This window comes from Symphodus melops (genome assembly GCF_947650265.1).
Source record: "Symphodus melops genome assembly, chromosome: 7".
Lineage (NCBI taxonomy): Eukaryota > Metazoa > Chordata > Actinopteri > Labriformes > Labridae > Symphodus > Symphodus melops.
The window spans coordinates 27088859-27102704 of record NC_136697.1 but is presented as its reverse complement, the minus strand read 5'-3'; positions in this window follow the sequence as shown (position 1 = coordinate 27102704).

Below are 13846 nucleotides of genomic sequence, written 5' to 3'. Positions count from 1 at the left end.
ATGTGTTAGTGTCTACAGACTAAGGAATAACCCTTGATTATTATTTTAACTTTTGCATTTATTTTATTGATAAAGATGTTTATAAGTCTGTGTGACAAAAAGATAGGAGGTCAGATCTTACCTGCACGCCTCAGGGTTCACCTGCTTACTCCTGTCAGACAGAAAGTCTGTGATCCACCAGCAGATGGAGTCAGACACGTTCAGCAGAGAGAGCTTGTCCTGGTGCAGAGCCAGGATTATTGTATTGAAAGCAGAGCTGAAATCCTGGCGTTGGTTCCTGTCCTGTTGAGGATGGAGTGGAGGGCCAGGTTGGCAGCGTCGTCATTGGCTCTGTAGGCGGTCCTGTGGGAGGTCTGTGATTTCTTTGAGGTGTGAAAGCACAAGGCGATCAAAAGAATTCATCACCACAGAGGTGAGGGCGACGGGTCTGAGTCCTGTGGTCCTCTTTTTTTTGGGGGGGGGGGGGGGGGGGCAGGATGATGGTGGAGGACTTGCGTTGTTAAAAAGGTCCATAAAGACTGGAGAAAGCTGGTCAGCGCAGTAATTCAATGAGGAGAGAGAGACAGTCCGGTCCACCTGCTATGCAGTGTTTCTTCCTCTTGAAATTATCTGTTTCTGTTTTTCCGTTTCGCGCCGCTCTGGGTGGCGACTTGTTACGGTTGTTTTAGTGGCTCCCCTTGTTATAGTTTTTAAGTTTATTTTGTAAATATTGACGTTTTTGTTGTTACAACTTTACTAGTAACTCCATTTCCTAACATTAAACATATGTAACCTATGTTCCCTGAACGCCTCACAAAGCACCTGCAGCCTCCCGCCACACTGATAAAAGTGCTTGACGGCCGTCACTTAGCAACCTCTGCTCCACTGCGACCGACTGCACACCGCTGCATGAGCCAAACCCTCCTTGAAATCGTCCGTAACTCAGTGAAAACGTAACCAAACTTTTCGAAAGTAAACGGTGAGTTACCACAACCTGCTGTGCCTTGTATATCATCGCCAAATATCACGTAGCAGCCGCTAATTAAATGATATTTATGAAACTCGCTACTTTTCGTTAGCCGCGATAGTCGCGTTAGCATCGAGTATGCTAACAGAAAGCTAACAGTCATTGAAATACATATGATCCTGTTAGCATATTGAATGAATGAACCTTGTTAGCTCATTGAATGAATGAAGCTATTGATTTATTTTGATTGTTGCGCAACTGTTTTGATAACTGATTAAGTTTGGAAAGAGTCTGTTTTTAAAGACTCAGTACTGATGAAATGTTACTAGTAACTGATTGATCATTAGATGATGATTGTGAAACTTATGGGTTTTCCCGACCTTGTTTTCAGATCAGGATTCCCCCCCCCCTGCCCCATGATTCCTCTTCTAGAGATGGCGAGCTGAACTGGTAGGACCTTATTTATTCCTTTTTGTTACAGTGACCGGACACCTTTTGTTGGATTTTTTTTTTTTCCCTCCTCTGGATTTCAAACCGAACTGTTTTTCTTGTTGACTAAGGATCATAAAAACTGTGAATTTTGCACTTTTGAGACAAGGATAGTCCAAACTGAACTACAATTTGCACATGAACTGAATTCTGAAAAGGAATCACAACAGAACTTTATTGTGAACTCTGACCAAAGGTCATAAGGGTTTTTTTTTTTTTTGTCCTTATATTTGTTATTGTGTGCACATCAAATAATTTATTTATATGCATTTACATGTGTGGTTTAATACTTTCTGTTCAATATAATTCACTGTAAACTATATTTCTGTGTCTCTGACTTTCATTCACTCCCAAGCTCTTATAACGAATCTGGTTTTTCTGTTCAGTCATATTCATCCCATTGCAATAACAGTCCTAACCTTATCAAATATGATTAAATATTATGTAAGCGTTACACATGCATCTTTTTGGAGTTTCAATGCTGTTTTTCTTTGTCCATGGAGTTTTGGAGTCTCGTAACTTTGAACGGCTCTTACCTGGTTAGAACGGACCAGAGCATGAGGGACAGTGGTTAAAAGAAAGGCAGGGGAATTTTTGTGAATGACAGATGGTGTAACCCTGGGCACATAATCATTAATGACCCGTGCTGCACTAAGGATGTGGAGCTGCTGGCTGTAACCAACCAGCAGAGCTCTGAGCAGCCCGCTTCTCAATCACTCCACCTGAGCAAAGGAAATGGTGATGGACTTACACAGGAAGTCACCCCAGATTGCACCAGTAAACATCTAGGGTTTGGACATTGAGATTGTGGAGACGGACAAATACCTGGATGTTAACCTCAACAATAAACTGGACATGTCACGCAACACCGACGTCCTGGACAAGAGGGGCCAAAGTCGACTGCACCTGCTGAGGAGACTGAGGTCCTTTGGAATGTGCCGGACTCTGTGGTGGCGTCTGCACTTTTCTATGCTGGAGAGGAGGGAGCACAGAGAGAGACAGGAAGAGAACAGACTGGTCAGGAGGGCCGGTTCTGTCCTGGACTGTCGTCTGGACTCTGTAGAGGAGATGGGTGAGAGGAGGATGTTAGTGAAGCTGACATCCATCATGGACAACCCCCCTGCATGACACTGGGGGCTCTGAGCAGCTCCTTGAGCAGCAGACTGAGACACCAACCCTGCAAGACAGTGCAGACAGTACAGAGTGCTTCCGCAGGTCAATCATTAATGCTGCACACTGTTTTTAATCAGATCTGTCTTTCCACAAGTGAAAGTGTGCATAGCATTTATGCCTAGTATTATTTAATTTCATTGTATTTGTTCTTTTATTTAATTAATGTAAACTTGATTAAACTTTTTTTGCTATTGATGCCGTTTATATTTCCTATTTCTTGGAGCTGCTGTAACAACCACATTTCCCCCATTGGAAGATAAATAAAGTTTATCCTCATACTCCTTGTTTTATTTGTTTGTTTTTTCCTCTTTGTGTAACTGGTTGACATCGACAACATATGAATTTCACCAAAACACACATTTTTCGTTATATATTTCTTTGCTTTTCATTATTCTCCTGTCTGTGTGAGTGTCTCTGCATGATGACGGAGGTACGTGCGTTCTGGTCAGAGCTTATATTAATACATAATAGAACATAAGAATTTTTTTTTTAAACAAAATTAAGTAAATTATCCAATAAGACAGCAAAAATATATAATATAATAATAAAATATAATAATTCGAAGCCTGAAAATCCCCTTCCTTGACCTCTTCACAGAAAAATCTCTTACAATAATGTGTAGCAAACAAATTCACATTAGAAGCTTTAATATTAATACAAAACAAAAACCCTCTCCATAGCTGTATTAACAGAAAAATGAAAAGAAATCAATGAGTTGTGTTGTGAGCCCGGGATCATCTCCCCTGATGAAAAAAAAAGGGGGGAAAGCATAATTTAGGAGAGACGACGGGGTTTCCCACAGCGCGAGACGCTAGCTTAACATTCATACTTGTACATTACATTAGCCGAACATTAATGATAAAACCAATAAATAACTGTATATAAAATATTCAAAACTTTGCTAAACTAATACAGGATCAATCGAATATGACCAGAAACTTAACACTCTGGTTTTGATTACATCTCAACAATAAAAATATACTTTTAAATAAGTTTATCGACGCAGCGTGAATCATCATTAACCTACCTCTGACCAAACGGTTAACGGCTCTGGCCGGAGCGCGGCAGCGTGCACCGCGCGCGCGCGCACCTCCGTCACGTCATCACGCGTAGACACGCAGATTGACCTTGTTAGAGGGTCACTCACTCTGCTAAAAATAGTTTTTTAAAAGAAGTATCCGATGAGTATTTTAGATATATATATTTTAAAGAAATTAAACAAACGCACGTTTGTTAGCACTCTTCGGTCTTCAAAAACACAAGTGAATTACTTTTAAGTAGTTAGACATCTTTTCAGTTTAGTTTAGAGTTTAGTTGCAGAAGTGCATCACATCTATACATCCCTGGTTAGCAAGATGAAGGCGGCCTCTTGTGGTGAGTTTCAGCTTTCTACTTTCTATTATTATTCTCCCATATCAATCAATGCACTCTGCTCAATGTAAATACTGCTAAAACGTTATCTAAAGTTATAACCCATTTGTTACAGAATTACGTTATCCCATCATGTTTGCACTACTCAACCCTTAACTATTCTCTCATCTAGCCTTGTATGTTTTTGCTTATTTTTTCCTGAATTTTTATTTAATGTACTTTCTGTGCATAAATATTGTTTTAATAAAGTCAAATTCTTTAAGTGTGTAACCATACGTGGCCAATAAATGTGATTCCTATTCTGACGCTGCATCAACACACTATAGGAAATAAAAGGTATGTCAGAATGTTTTCTTATCAAAATGTTTAAGAAAACTACTCATTCCTCAAAGCAAATCTTTTTTTAGTGAGGAGCTGTTAAAGCTCTAAACACCAACACATGAACACCACCCTGCAATGAAGCCCTAAAGAAAACATTTTGTTCATGTGTGTTTATTCAGGTTGTCAAACTTCAGTATAACACATCAAATCAGTAAAGTGTGTTCAATGTCTCTTGCTCAATCATTTCATGAACACATTCACTTCATCCACACAGTTCAGTTTGATCAGAATCTTCACAAAAGAAGACATGTAAAGGAGTGTCACTTAAACACATTTACAGAACAGGCGAAAGAAGAGGTCAAAGTACCACCCATAAAGTTTGATTAACAGTTGACAATCAAATGTCTGCGACGAGCATGGATAAAAATCAATTTGAAGATTTCAAACACAGCAACTTAAACATTTCTCATTAACTTCGGTCTATTTCAGTTTACACAACTCAGCAGAGTCCCCAGGACACCAATCCATCCAGTCAAACCTGAGTCCAGCATGTAGAGGCTGAGTGAATGTGGTCTGGACTCTGTGGAGGAGAGTCATGGTTTCAGAGATGTTGTAGAAGGACAGAATACCTGCTGTGTGATCCAGGTACACTCCTACTCTGGAGGACTGAGGACCTGAGACAGGAGTCTGGACTTTGTTGTAATAAAATACATAACTGACGTAACAATCAAACCTCCAAGATTTGTCATTAAAGCCAAACACACATTCATCTGCTCTCCCTGCTCTGCTGATATCCTTGTATGTGACTGCTAAACAAACTCCTGTTCCTCTCCTCTCCACCTCCCAGTAACAACGTCCAGTCAGACTCTCTTTACTCAGGACCTGATAATATTCATTGAATCTGTCTGGGTGACTAGAATAAGACTGATGTTTACTCATGAATGTTACTTTTCTGTTCTCATCAGATAATTTCAGGCGTGTGTGTGCTGTGTTTGCATCCAGTGTGATGTCACATGAATATTTTAAGAACTCAGCTCTGGTCTTGGGCTCTGGTTCTGGTTCTGGTTCTGGCAGTAACACATCCACTTCAGTCAGTGTCTGTGAGATGTTTGTCCATTTGTCTGTCAGGACGTCCTGTAGTTTATCTCTGACTTCTGACACAGCTGCTGTCACGTCCTCAAATTGCCTCAGAGGACGGATCTTGTTGCTGGATGAGTGTGTAGATTCACTGAGTGCTGACACTGAGGGGTAGTCCTGTAGAAACTGGATGTGATCTTGTGTGTGTGAGAGCTTCTCCAGTTCAGCGTCTTTCCTCTTCAGCTCAGTGATCTCCTGCTCCAGCTTCTCCTGACGCTCTCTGACTCGACTCACTTCAGTTTGCTGCTGGGATCTGACCTGCTGCTTCACATCAGAGCGTCTTTTCTCCATGAGACGGATCAGCTCAGTGAAGATCTTCTCACTGTGCTCCACTGTTTTATCAGCAGAGCCATTGATAGCCTCCACCTCTCCGTCCTGGATTCTTTGCTGGATGTTTTGTCGACGAACCTCAAGCTTTCTCTGCCTCTCAGTTATTTCTTCTGCAGCTGAGACTGTGTCGTGACCTTTGTGTTCTTCCACAGAGCAGAGATAACAGATAGACTGCTGATCAGTGCGACAGAACATCTTCATCACCTCATCATGACGAGAGCAAAGGTTCTCCTTGAGCTTCTTTGAGGGCTCCATTAGTTTGTGTTTCTTTAATGGAGGTGCTTCAAAATGAAACTGAAGGTGATTTTCACAGTAAGAGGCCAGACATTGTAGACAGAACTTTTTGGCTTTCAGTTTTCTCCCGGTGCAGACATCACAGGCCACATCTTCAGGTCCAACATAGCAGTGATCAGCAGGAGCAGTTTGCATGTTAGTCTCCTTCTGCTCCACCACTACATCTGCTAAAAGGACAGGCCTTGTTGTGAAGGTTTGCATACAAGGAGGGTAGCTGTAGATTCTCCCCTTTTCCTCTCTACCCCAGTGGCTTTTAATACACTTCATGCAGTAGATGCGTCCACCAAGAACAGTCACTGGATCCTTCAAGAGATCCAGACAGATGGAACAAGAAAGGGATTCTCGGTCCAACTGAAGTACTTTTTTAGCCATTTGGCGTTTAGTTACAATCGTCCTTCACTTCCTTCAAACTGGAAAAGGTGTTTGAGCAGTTCTTGGTGGTTACATCCACCATCAAGCTTAGATCTAAAAGAGAGAGCACAAAGAAATATACGGTCAGTGTGCAGTTGGCTGTGTTTGACAGCAGGAGAGGTATTATACATCAGTATAAACAGCTCTCACTGTTATGACAAAGTTCCTCAAGCACTAATAAAGTAATTTATGGTAAAAGGTGTATTTTACATGCATTTAAACAACTCCAGTCTCTATCCCACAGGACCTGTTTGCAGCAGATACTTGCCTTTGTAGTCAACTTAAAGACAGTAAAGTCATTACATTTCGAAAAAATCAGTTTCGCGAATAGCAATGTTAGTACATCTGAAACTTCGAGCACAACAGACAAAGGTTTCCCAACCAAATCGCGACGTCACGGCAACATGATGGTCACCTTTGGAGTATGGTTAAACGGGTAAATTTAGTGGCTGTTTCACCCCAAAAATGGAGAAAAAAATCACGAGTGTAGATATTTCCTTATCAAGATGGTGGCTAAGAAGCAGCTTAGACACCAAAAAGATTTGTTGGTCTCTAATGCTTCTTGACATGCTCTGTAGTGGCTATTTATCCAGAAAACTATAGAAAAAATTAAAATATAAACTATACACCTAATCAAATGACCACTGATGCACCATTGGGGCTTTGATTGTACGCATGCAAAATAAATCCATTTTCCATGTAGGAGATGTGTTTTTTTTGTTTTATTTATTTTTCTTTTTTTAAGTAAAGCAAACAAAAGAACAAAAAAAACGTGGCTCCTCTCCTGCCTCTCTTGAGCTCTGTGTGTGGTAAAAAAAAAACCTTAGGCCGACCCAGGTGCATGCTGGTCCTCTACCTGCCTCTAGCTTAAATAACCATAGGTGCTTAGCCAACAATGTTACCCAAAATATATTCTAAGGACAGAAAAAGTGTAAAATAATGAAATGAACAACACCACCCAACCTAATAGTAAACTAAATCCCAAACCTAATTATAACAAAAATTAAATAGCTCCAACATGCTCATTCCAATGATACCAAGCAAAAGACGGATCAAAACTGGTGTGATAGATAAATAAATAAAGGGCAGTTTTTGCATTTTTCCGTCCGAGACCAACTTTGATGGACCCTAATGCCGAGACAATTTGTCAGAAAAACTTCTTATTTGGCCCAAGCGAATTTAAAGTTATATGTCATTCCAAGGGGGAAAATGTGGTTTATACAACCACCATGTTCAGGAGATATAGGCTTATGAGTGACAAAGGTCAGTGTCACTAATATTTTTTTTTAATTTAAAATATCAGTTTGTGCAAAAACTAAACCACCTAGACTAAAGACAATTTTATTTTTAAATCCTTGCAAAATTTTAGATGGGACCATTGTTTGAGGGAGGGGGGGGTTACTTATGCAAAATAAATAAACTGTAACTTGTGTTAACTTTGATAAAACATTTAAAAACATTATTCTGCCGAGCAGAACCTCAAATCTTTACTAGACTAAAAAATACACCTTTAACATTTTATACATGTGTCTGACCCAGGTAACGATGGACAAAGAAGAAAATAGAAAAACATGACCTATGGGTTTTGTTTTTCTCTCTGTTCACAAACCTTAACACTCTCTCTCAAACTCTTAGTCAGGAAGCTGTTAACTTTTAATCCGGTATTACAGACAGTTTGTGACTATAAACATACCTTGTAAAGGTGGAGATTTAATCCAGAGAGTGGGTTGGTGATGTTTACTCGTCAACAGATGTAAGTAGTTGGAGGGAAAAAACGCGCGTTTCCGTGGTACGTCAGCGCAGACAGAAGCAGTAGATCCCGGATGAAGTAGCTCAAATGGCTCAGACCACTCTATAACACGAAGATCGTATCTTCATCCAAAGGAAACTGGAGTTGGTTGAAGATCTTGAAGATGTGTAACTTCTTATCAGAAAGCCTTTTCATTCAACAATCTGGTCATCTGTGGTACGTTAAGAGCCCACGTTTCCAGGTTCCAGCTGTTTATTCTTCCTCATCCTCTTCCGGTTTCCCCCTTTCTGGATTGACAATTACACACTACCGCCGCCTGCTGACATGGAGAGTTATTTCCTCTCACACCTGTGCAGCCTACCTGCCAAAAGCTGTCATTGGATTTCTAACTTCATGACTAACAGGAAGGCAGTTGAGATACAAGTGTACAGTAAAGTCACAGACTGTAACTAAAGAAATCAGGGCTGCAGACTTTTCAAACTCCTCCCCTCCCCTATGATAGACATTACAGATCAGTGTACACCCAAGCAACCTGACACAAAACCAGTTTCTTCCCCCAGGCTATCCCTCTGATTAAGTGTCAGAACTGAAACCATGGTAAAAATCTTGAAACCAAACACAAACCTTAAATGTACCGATACTTTCTTAAACCAAATTTTGGGTAATTAAATTAATCATGCAAACACTGCACTATTATCCTCACTTGATGTCAATCGATGCACATTGCTCAATACAGTAAATAATGTAAAACTCTAAATCGAGCAAATTAACCCATTTGTTACATAATTGCACATTTTATTACCTTAGCAAGTTTGCACAATCCAACACCGCTCTATTCTGTCTATATTGTTTATTGTTATTTCATGTTGTACCTTTTGTGCATTGAGACTATTGTTTATTGAAGTCAAATTCCTTGTATGTAAAAGCATACATGGCAAATAAAGCTGATTGTGATTCAGGTCAAATGAGAAATATAGGAAAGAAAAGTCTGTCAAAATGTTTTAAGCAAATAGTTTTAGTTAGTGAGGAGATCTTAAAGGACAGAGAGTTAATGACGGACAGATCTACGTTATTGATTTAATCAGGAGGATTACATTTTTAAAACACCTCAGAGGACATTTTTACATCACTTTGAATATGAACAACATTTATTCTGACTAACTCGTTTCTTTAAGTGGGATTTTATAGATTTTCATTTATAGAACAGATGAGAAGAGGTCAAAGTACAGCCCATGAAGTTTGATTGACAGGTGACTACAAACAGAGAATGAATAAAAATGGATTTAAAGTTTTAACACAGCAAGATAAGCCCTGTTAGAGCCCGACATGTAACAACGACCAGATAGACAGAGGCATAAACATGTATCCCGAGGGAAATTCAGGAAAGGTAATTAATGATCAATAATGTAACAAAATGTTGAGACAAAAACATTAACTTTTTGCCCAAAATGTAACACATTATGGGGCTGTCAAAATATGTGTCTCTTAATAAGGGGGTCCAAACATCTGTCTCATTAAGGACTTCTGTCTATTTCAGTTTACACAACTCAGCAGAGTCTCCAGGACACCAGTAACCAAACCTGAGTCCAGCATGTAGAGGCTGAGTGAATGTGGTCTGGACTCTGTGGAGGAGAGTCATGGTTTCAGAGATGCTGTAGAAGGACAGAATACCTGCTGTGTGATCCAGGTACACTCCTACTCTGGAGGACTGAGGACCTGAGACAGGAGTGTGAACTTTTTTGGACCAAAAGGTATATCTGTTGTTGTAACAATCTAACGCCCAAGATTTGTCATTACGTCCAAACACACATTCATCTGAGCTCCCTGCTCTCCTGATATTCTTGTATGTGACTGCTACACAAACTCCTCTTCCTGTCCTCTCCACCTCCCAGTAACAACGTCCAGTCAGACTCTCTTTACTCAGGACCTGGCGGTAATAAGTGAATCTGTCTGGGTGACTAGAATAAGACTGATGTTTACTCATGAATGTTACTTTCCTGTTCCCAACAGATAAGAGATACACATGTTCTGTTTTAGAATCCAGTGTGATGTCACATGAATATTTTAGGAATTCATCTCTGGTTGTGGGCTCTGGTTCTGGTTCTGGCAGTAAAACATCCACTTCCGCCACAGTCTGTGAGATTTTTGGATCCAGTGTGATGTCACATGAATATTCTAAGACCTCCGCTTTGGTCATGGGTTCTGGTTCTGACGGTAAAAAATCCACTTCCGCCACAGTCTGTGAGATTTTTGGATCCAGTGTGATGTCACATGAATATTCTAAGACCTCCGCTTTGGTCATGGGTTCTGGTTCTGACGGTAAAACATCCACTTCCGCCACAGTCTGTGAGATTTTTGGATCCAGTGTGATGTCACATGAATATTCTAAGACCTCCGCTTTGGTCTTGGGCTCTGGTTCTGGTTCCGACAGTAAAACATCCGCTTCAGTCATTACTTGTGTGATTTTTGGATACAGTGAAATGTCACATGGATATTCTAAGAACTCAGCTTTGGTCATGGGTTCTGGTTCTGACGGTAAAACATCCACTTCCGCCACAGTCCGTGAGATTTTTGGATCCAGTGTGATGTCACATGAATATTCTAAGACCTCCGCTTTGGTCTTGGGCTCTGGTTCTGATCGTAAAACATCCACTTCAGTCATTACTTGTGTGATTTTTGGATCCAGTGTGATGTCACATGAATATTCTAAGAACTCAGCTCTGGTCTTGGGCTCTGGTTCTGGTTCTGACGGTAAAACATCCACTTCAGTCACTGTCTGTGAGATGCTTGTCCATTTGTCTGTCAGGACGTCCTGTAGTTTATCTCTGACTTCTGACACAGCTGCTGTCACGTCCTCAAAGTACCTCAGAGGACGGATCTTGATGCTGGATGAGTGTGTAGATTCACTGAGTGCTGACAATGAGGGGTAGTCGTTTAGAAACCAAATGTGATCCTCTGCATTTAAGAGCTTCTCCAGTTCAGCGTCTTTCCTCTTCAGCTCAGTGATCTCCTGCTCCAGCTTCTTCTGACGCTCTCTGACTCGACTCACTTCAGTTTGCTGATGGGATCTGACCTGCTGCTTCACATCAGAGCGTCTTTTCTTCATGAGACGGATCAGCTCAGTGAACATCTTCTCACTGTTCCCCACTGTTTTATCAGCAGAGCCATTGATAGCCTCCACCTCCTGTTGGAGCAGCTTCACATCTTTCTCTGTGTCCTGGATTCTCTGCTGGATGTTTTGTCGACTCACCTCGAGCTCTCTCTGCTTCTCGCTCCTTTCTGCTGCAGCTGAGACTATGTCATGGCCTTTGTGTTGGTCCAGAGAACAGAGATAGCAGATAGACTGCTGATCAGTCCGGCAAAACATCTTCATCACCTCATCATGACGAGAGCAGACGTTCTCCTGGAGCTTCTTGGAGGGCTCCACCAGCTTGTGTTTTTTTAATGGAGGTGCTTCAAAATGAGACTGAAGGTGATTCTCACAGTAAGAAGCCAGACATTGTAGACAGGACTTTCGGGCTTTACGTTTTCTCACGGTGCAGACATCACAAGCCACATCGTGAAGTCCAGCATGGCAGTGATCAGTAGTAGCAGTTTGCATTTTAGTCTACTTCCGCTCCTCCAGCAGATCTGCTAAAACAGAGTTTTTCCCAAGGGCAGGCCTTGATGTGAAACTCTACATACACTGAGGGTATGCAGACGTTTTCCTCTGTATCCCAGTAGATTTGAATACACTTCATGCAGTAGCTGTGTCCACAGAGAACCTTCACGAGATCCTTCAGCAATAGTCCTTCACTTCCTCAGATCTGCAACTAATTTGACTTCTGATCTACACATTGAATGTGAATGTCAGCTCTTATTGGTTTCATGCGTCCTCCACCTGTAGATATGAAAAAGAGGAAAAAAATAACTATACGGTCAGGGTGAACTCAAACATGAAATTTTGGAGTTCAATTTTGCACTCAAACAACATATTCAAACCATAATTTTCTCATGTAAATATGCGCTGTTTTAATTTTACAACACATTTTGCAAGACATCTGTAGCAAAACAAAATGTGTACTTGAAGAAATTACCCCTTGCTCTAATGTGTGTCTGTGTTTGGGGGGGGGGGGGGGGGGGGGGGGGGGGGGGGTGTCAATGAAACGTAAAATTCCCCATGCAAATCCTCCTTTGAATTTATACAAAATTCTTATATCAAGAGATTGCTGCATGGAACCAGGACAACCAGCCACCCCAATACTCAGTACCATGGAAATGGAGAAAAAGAGACAAGACTGTATAAAACTTTCATTCAGGTCATTCCATGCCAGGTGGTCCAATTTTAGAAATATGCCCCCACCTCACCATCTCAGATACTATCAAATGTGGTATACAAGTTGGTACTTGTGCAAAATCTTAGCCCACATTCAGATAACTAGGGAAACGGGAAAGAAGAAAAATAAAGTTTCAGTGTATCTGTTTTATTCAGGATGCAAAACTTTGGTTTGTTCACAAATAAAATCTGTTAAATTTGTTGGATCAAAAAATGACAATAATAATCTCCTTACTGTTTAAGATCAGAATATTCATTTTCTCCACAGCACATTACAATTTACAATTAGCCATGATATCATAACAATTGAAGGTAGACTTACAATGAGCTACTCGCATGTGAAACAATGTTATTCATACTCCTGCAGGAGAAAGAATTTATTTATCAACTTTGTTTCAGAAAAACACGATTTATTCGTGACATCAAGTCAAAGAACTACACTACCCACAATCGTAGTTTCACAGCGACGTTTCTGACTGGTTAAGCTTGCTGTTACCTCGTGTCGCCAGCAGGTTAACAGGTTAGCTATATAACATTAAATATAGCCTATTACCTTGTCATGCCATAGTGAAAGAGTCACATTACTTTGAAAATGAAAAAATATCATTAAGGGATTGTAGGATGGGTTCCTTGACTCAGGTCGAAAATTAATGACCACAGTCTTGTATCTTTGCCTCTTTCCCCATGGTTTAATGCCATTTTGAATTAAATGTACTATAGTCAGAAGTATTGGGGTGGCTGGTTGACTTGGTTTCATGTACTAATCTCGAGATCAGGATACTCCAACCAATTGTCATCTGAGAGCAACTTTGACAAAATGAAAGCAGCCGAGAGGTACTTGCATCACATCGCTTGCATTTATTTCCATAGCACAAATCAGCTGAATTAAGCTACTGTTTGTACAGTGCAAAATTGCAATAAACCAAATGCTTAACAATAATCTTAACTTTAAATCAAGGTCCAAGAAAATCCTTAAATATTTTACACTTCTTATTGTGGCACTTTGTCAGCTATGTTACTGAAAATTCACATCAAGGCCCAAGAAAACATGACTACTTCACACTTGTTTTTATGAGCCAAATATATCAATAGTGGGAAGAGGTGCATTTACTGTTGTCTGTTTTTATTATTGTTATTTTGTACACAGTCGGTCAACCTATGGACGAGATACATGTAGGGGACCCCTGGACTAGATATAAGAATCTTGCGAAAAAGAAATGGAGTTGAGGGAGGGTTTGTGGTTAGACCCCTGAAATAAGGTCTGTGGTTAACACAAGCTTTAGAGATGTTGACGATTTGTTAGACGAGA